Genomic DNA, 7,791 nt, shown 5'->3' on the forward strand with positions numbered 1-7,791 from the left:
CCTCGGAGTTACCTGCATGACTTTGTCGGACTATTTTGAAACAGTGAGGGTTGCACATGCAGGTACTTCTTTTGAAAGTCCTAAACAAGGTATAGCAGTCGAAGATAGGATATGCAGCTTATAGAACACGGATAACCTCTATAGACGAATCCAATTTCACGCCGTTCCTATAGTATACCTCAATGGCTGCCAAAGTTGGGTCCCCGTCGGCTCAATGTCACCTAAAATGTGAAATAATGCGGCCTTGGAGGGCATTTTAAACTGCATTCTATCACCCGTGTTACACGTAGATAAAAGAATGATGACAGTTTACAACACAAAAGAATCTACATCGATTTTTAAGCGGCTTTTTGGTGTTGCGGGGACCCAAAGATGGCCGACCAAATCCTGACCATGACTTGGCTCGTTGGATTCGTCTATAGATGGATGGCCTTTGGAATGAAATGTGGTCAGAAAAAATTTCTTCGGCATTTTTTTGTTAGAAGCTGGCAACCACTCAGAACTTTCTCCCCATATATTACTCTGTATGAAATGGGGTGTTGCCAAAAATACACATTTCATTTGCAGTTAATTTTTGATCAATTTGCCTAAATACTGTGATTTGACGCATTTTGACACAATTGAACCATTGTAGTGTGCTTTATAGGAATTAATTTGTTTTAAACTATTTTTGGAATCAATGGAAGACTTACCAGACACAGAAAACTTTTTTTATGTCAGCAACAACCACTGTTGAATGTTTTTTGCCACTTTTTGAAGCGTTTATAGTTTCCGTTAAGTGTTTTCCATTGGTTCCAAAATTTAATACAAAAGTATGTCCTAGATACATTACATTGCCGATTTTGTAAAAGATGTCGAAAAAAAATCGCAAATTTTGAGCCAAATAACTCCAAAATGATTGAAAACGATATTTGTATTTTGGCAACACCACATTCCATACAGAGTGATATATGGGGAAATGTTTCCGACGAGTTGTCAGATTCTAACAAAAAATACCGACAACATGTATAATTTGATTAAATGGCCATCCATCTATGATGATCTATTCGAAAATAAACTCTTAATTAACCTTTTACTAAAAAAAAAAAAACAACAGCGAAAAAAACCGAGGGAAAAATTTCAGACGCATTTCAATTATTTCGTAAAAAAGTCTTTTAAAGGTGCAGACCCTTCGTATTTCCCCAAAAGTTTATTCCAAGTAAAGCAAGTCCAAAAGTGCATTGCTTACATTTATTAATAGAGGTTATCCACTTTACTCATGTGTGACTTCTAACAAAAGGCGCTGGTTCCCGTAGTATCCCTCATTCAAACCAATTCAATGCACGACCTCGGAGTTACCTGCATGACTTTGTCGGACTATTTTGAAACAGTGAGGGTTGCACATGCAGGTACTTCTTTTGAAAGTCCTAAACAAGGTATAGCAGTCGAAGATAGGATATGCAGCTTATAGAACACGGATAACCTCTATAGACGAATCCAATTTCACGCCGTTCCTATAGTATACCTCAATGGCTGCCAAAGTTGGGTCCCCGTCGGCTCAATGTCACCTAAAATGTGAAATAATGCGGCCTTGGAGGGCATTTTAAACTGCATTCTATCACCCGTGTTACACGTAGACAAAAGAATGATGACAGTTTACAACACAAAAGAATCTACATCGATTTTAAGCGGCTTTTTGGTGTTGCGGGGACCCAAAGATGGCCGACCAAATCCTGACCATGACTTGGCTCGTTGGATTCGTCTATAGATGGATGGCCTTTGGAATGAAATGTGGTCAGAAAAAATTTCTTCGGCATTTTTTTGTTAGAAGCTGGCAACCACTCAGAACTTTCTCCCCATATATTACTCTGTATGAAATGGGGTGTTGCCAAAAATACACATTTCATTTGCAGTTAATTTTTGATCAATTTGCCTAAATACTGTGATTTTGACGCATTTTGACACAATTGAACCATTGTAGTGTGCTTTATAGGAATTAATTTGTTTTAAACTATTTTTGGAATCAATGGAAGACTTACCAGACACAGAAAACGTTTTTTTTTATGTCAGCAACAACCACTGTTGAATGTTTTTTGCCACTTTTTGAAGCGTTTATAGTTTCCGTTAAGTGTTTTCCATTGGTTCCAAAATTTAATACAAAAGTATGTCCTAGATACATTACATTGCCGATTTTGTAAAAGATATCAAAAAAAAATCGCAAATTTTGAGCCAAATAACTCCAAAATGATTGAAAACGATATTTGTATTTTTGGCAACACCCCATTCCATACAGAGTGATATATGGGGAAATGTTTCCGACGAGTTGTCAGATTCTAACAAAAAATACCGACAACATGTATAATTTGATTAAATGGCCATTCATCTATGATGATCTATTCGAAAATAAACTCTTAATTAACCTTTTACTAAAAAAAACAACAACAGCGAAAAAAACCGAGGGGAAAATTTCAGACGCATTTCAATTATTTCGTAAAAAAGTCTTTTAAAGGTGCAGACCCTTCGTATTTTCCCAAAAGTTTATTCCAAGTAAAGCAAGTCCAAAGGTGCATTGCTTACATTTATTTGTATGGAATGGGGTGTTGCCAAAAATACAAATTTCATTTTCAGTAAATTTTTAGTCAATTTGCCTAAATAATGTGATTTTACCGCATTTTGACACAATTGAACCATTGTAGTGTGTTTTATAGGAATCAATTTGTTTTAAACTATTTTTGGAATCAATGGAAGACTTAACGGACACCAGTACACGTTTTTATTAGGTCAGCGACAACCACTGTTGAATGTTTTTTGCCATGTAGAAGCGTATATAGTTTCCGTTATAAATGTTTGTATTCTATTGGTTCCAAAACTTAATACAAAAGTCATGTCCTAGATATACATTACATTGCTGATTTTGTAAAAATTGTCGAAAAAATAAAATTAACATAAAATTAACTCGTGATTTGGGTAACTGTACACTTTTTAGTTTAAGCAATGTTATAATATAAATTTTGCACCAAATGACTTCGAATTTGCCTTCATTTTCAAAACATTTATAAAGGGGCATGTCCCTCATTATACTCCCCTGCATGCGTATGAATGTTAAAAAGTTGTCATTTTATCAAATCGATTTATCAAATAAAAACTACTTCATAAACGCCAATATCAGCAGTATATAGCTTACTTATAATCAATCAAATAGTTCTTCAAGACAAACTACCTCATCAACACCGATATCAGTAGTTGATAGCTTACTTATAATCAATCAAATAGTTCTTCAATACCTATATCACCCTAGCTGATTCATCAACTGAAAACTACTTCATCAACGCCGATATCAGCAGTAGGCCTATAGCTTACTTATAATCAACCAAATAATTCTTTAACACCAACATCAGCTTAGCTGATTTATCGAATAAAAACTACTTCACTTACGCCGATATCAACAGTAGATAGCTTACTTATAATCAATCAAAATAGTGCAACATCAGCCTAGCTATTTTATCAAATGGAAACTACTTCATCAATGCTGATAGCGTACTTATAATAAACCAAATTGTTCTTCAACACCGACATCAGCCTAGTTGATTTATCAAAAGCAAACTACTTCACCAACGCTGATATTAGCCTAGCGGATTTAACAAATGAAAACTACTTCGTCAACGCTAAAATCAGCAGTAGATAGCTTACGTATAACGAACCAAATATTTCATCAACACCCGGTATCAGCCTAGCTGATTTATGAAATGAAAACTACTTCATCAACACCGATATCAGTAGTTGATAGCTTACTTATAATCAATCAAATAGTTCTTCAATACCTAGATCACCCTAGGTGATTTATCAACTGAAAACTACTTCATCAACGCCGATATCAGCAGTAGGCTTATAGCTTACTTATAATCAACCAAATAATTCCTCAACACCAATATCAGCTTAGCTGATTTATCAACTGAAAACTACTTCATCAACGCCGATATTCAATTTTATGTTAAAACAAATGTAAAAATTCAGAATGAAACACTTCCAAAAAATTGCATAAAAGCCCTATTTCTTCGATTTGATGAGCTTTCATCTAAACATGACTTAAAAATTCACCGGGTAAAACATTTCCCCTCCCCAACATAGGCAACATTTAACCGGTTTTGTTTTGTATAATTATAGACCAACATTTGACCAACATTGGGTAACACATTTTTAACCAACCATTGTGTCGTTATCTTGTCATCAGTACATTTTATGCTAGTGTTTGAGACATGATTTTTGCGCTTGATATTTAGTCTGATCCTGTAGCAGGAGGTGGCGAAAGTTGCTGTCCATGTCTTGTGATAACACCCAGGATTCACAGCCATAAAGGATAATAATTGATAATGTCAAGTAAAACAAAAACTGTTTCTCGTCATTCCTTTTGTCGGAAAGAAAGGAAGGCAGGGGCTGGCTATTATCCAAATGTTACTATTGATTTCAGGAAATCTAGGTCATTTGTTTTTAATTGCAGACGCATTTCAATTACTTCGTAAAAAGTCTTTTAAAGGTGACCCTTCGTAGTTTCCCAAAAGTTTATTCCAAGTAAAGCAAGTCCAAAAGTGCATTGCTTACATTTATTAATAGATGGATGGCCTTTGGAATGAAATGTAATGTGGTCAGAAAAAAAATCTTTGGCATTTTTGTTGTTGTTAGAAGCTGGCAACCACTCAGAACTTTCTCCCCATATATTACTCTGTATGGAATGGGGTGTTGCCAAAAATACAAATTTCATTTTCAGTTAATTTTTGATCAATTTGCCTAAATACTGTGATTTTGACGCATTTTGACACAATTGAACCATTGCAGTGTGCTATATAGGAATTAATTTGTTTTAAACTGTTTTTGGAATCAGTGGACTTAACAGACACCAGAAAACGGTTTTTAGGTCAGCAACAACCACTGTTGAATGTTTTTTGCCACTTTTTGAAGCGTTTATAGTTTCCGTTAAAGCAATATTATAACATTTTCATTCCAAATAGATAAGTATTTCTTTGCCATAAAATGTTGGCTTTTATTATCAGATATGTCCCCTTTTAATTTTGAGCCAAACAACCAAAGTAAAGCAAAGAAAATTGGAATTTACTACCAGCGCCGATGTCGCCAATGTGTATCACTCCGTCGGTTGTGTTACGGTACTATCCTTTGATGTGTATATCCGTCCCGCACGCAATGCACGTACTGTGTTGTCAATATCGTGTACGCGTTCGACTAATATTTCCATCGTAATAATAAAAGGCTGAATCAGCGTTTTATTCAAAATCTCGGATTATGACAAAACTACAGCACCTATAGTCTTGATTTTTTCAAGGTATGTTAGTTTAATAAAGTACAATATAATCATGTAAAAAACAGAATTTTGAAAAACTATTGAGGGCGTTCTCCTCAGCAAATGTTATAATATGGCTTTAAGTGTTTTCTATTGGTTCCAAAACTTAATACAAAAGTATGTCCTAGATACATTACATTGCTGATTTTGTAAAAGATGTCTAAAAATCGCACATTTTGAGCCAAATAACCAAAAAATGATTGAAAGCGATATTTGTATATTTGGCAACACCCAATTCCACAGAGTGATATATGGGAAAATGTTTCCCAAGAGACAATGGCAGCCAGGACTATTTTTTTTGCATTTTTTCTAAGCATGTTTACTATTGGATTGAGCCATCACATGATTATAATAGGCTTTACTGATTGGTGGGTATATAAGGTCAATGCTATTATTTATTTTGTGATAAGGATGTGCATATTAGGCCCTACTGCATATATGAAATATACACTGCATATTTTGATACAGGCGATTTACTCAATTACTTCCAACTGACGAAATTCAGCTCCTGGTATCTACCCAGTGATGTTTGCTTATCTTAATTGGAACCCTGATAAATTATTGGGGCAAGGTTATTATCTGCATGGTATGATTGAATTTCAATTCGCCACTTGCACAGTTCCGCCATTATGCACTATGTGCGGGAGAGCCTCGAACTGGCAGCATACATGAATGGGAATTGAACCAGTCATATAACATTCTGTGTAAGGTTACGTAATTCGTCCTTTCATGGATGTTGCCAGTTCGAGGCTCTCCCCGCATATAGTGCATAATGGCGGAACCGTGCAAGTGGCGAATAGTGTATTGATTTGAAAGTTTGTATTTCAATGAGCCGTTTCTTGCTGGAGAGTTATATAAGCCAGAGTCATGATGTAGGTATCATTTAGTCCGACAAGGCCCGTAGAGCTGGCAAAGTATTTGCTCGCGGGCAACTCAACCCAAACCTCCACGTGGTGTCGGATGGATAACGCTAACTTGGGCTCTGGGGACCAGGCTTGGATGCGAGGAAGTCAAGCTAGCGTAGGTTCATGCAAAGTAATTTGACCACGTTTTAGCCCTTTCTCGGCTGACTCAGCCTGGGGTGGCTCTGAAGAGACACCGTTTGGTTTTTTACCACGTCGACAAGGAAACAAATTCGGATTCATCGTACGAGCATACAGCAAGAGATTTACAACGAGCTAGGCATGAAGAAGATAGAAATAACAAAGGTGCAGTGAAGCAGATAATTATGTATTGTGACTGAATGGAGTTATACAGGTGCAACTTGACAAAGGAGTGAGTACTGGCGCAAATAACCGCAGTAGTTGAAAGCGCCATACAAATCAACCAAAAACAAAAAAAAAACAAAAAAATAGGTATCATTTATGCCTCAAGATCAGTGCAGAGAACAGTTAGAGTTAGTGCAGAGTAGGTTTGATATGAAAATGGAAAGTTGGAACAAATTACTATGCAGTATATGCACCTGATCCGTGAACTGTGTCTATTTGAAAGACACTTCTTGTTAATTTTTTTTTAAATTTTGTTAAAGAAATTGGCTAAATACTGAAATTTTAGGATTAAGATTGGGATATGCTTCGTTTGGAAAAAATAGGATAATATTGTTTAAATCCCAACAAATTAGTGGTTTTTTTCTGAAATCAGGAATACCGTAAGTAAATACACACTGGAGAAAATAACGCTTGGATGTCTCGGAACATTTTGAAGGAAAAGAAACAGCATGCAATAGGCCTACACTTGAGTATTTCTAACATAAATTAATTTATTTACACATTTCATAGAATAATTATATATTCAAAAAATAAAGCCTAGCTTATTACAAATCATTACAATATGGTAATTAATATAGGCCTATATATGGCATCCTAAGATATGTTAGAGAAAATGGCATACTTTTACGTATTTACAATTACTGAGAAACTATTGTAAAATAAATAATTAAAACAAATCGGATGCAGGTCAATATGATAGGACATAATTTTACAGGAAAATATCGCCTCGAAAAAGCATGTTCTATGGGCTAACCGACGAACATCTGAAAAGTCCCCTCCCCTAGAAGAGGATCTCTTTCGTTTCTGTTTTTTGGGGTGTTTGTTCTTGTTTTTATACGATATTTTTCTTCAACTTAAAGGGCATATCTATTGCAAAAACAAGTTTAACTCCATTCGAAGAGAATAATTATTACATTACAAGTTGACACTCGTTGCAATTTTTTTATTCGTATTTCTCCTGAAAAAAGTGAAAATTGTTTTGGTAAAATGCTGCCTCGTACGGACCGTCCCCGTTTATATATGTGTAAAAACCATTAAATTTGTAATACTTGATTCAGATTTTTTTTTCTGATAACAAAAACAGTATACGTTCTGTGCAATGAGAGTGTCGACAGTCCATTCTCTCAAAGCTGGCACACTTCATTTCATGACATCACACTATTTTCTAGGTCAACTCTGTCTCGTTCGAAG

This window comes from Amphiura filiformis, chromosome 6 (assembly GCF_039555335.1).
Source record: "Amphiura filiformis chromosome 6, Afil_fr2py, whole genome shotgun sequence".
Lineage (NCBI taxonomy): Eukaryota > Metazoa > Echinodermata > Ophiuroidea > Amphilepidida > Amphiuridae > Amphiura > Amphiura filiformis.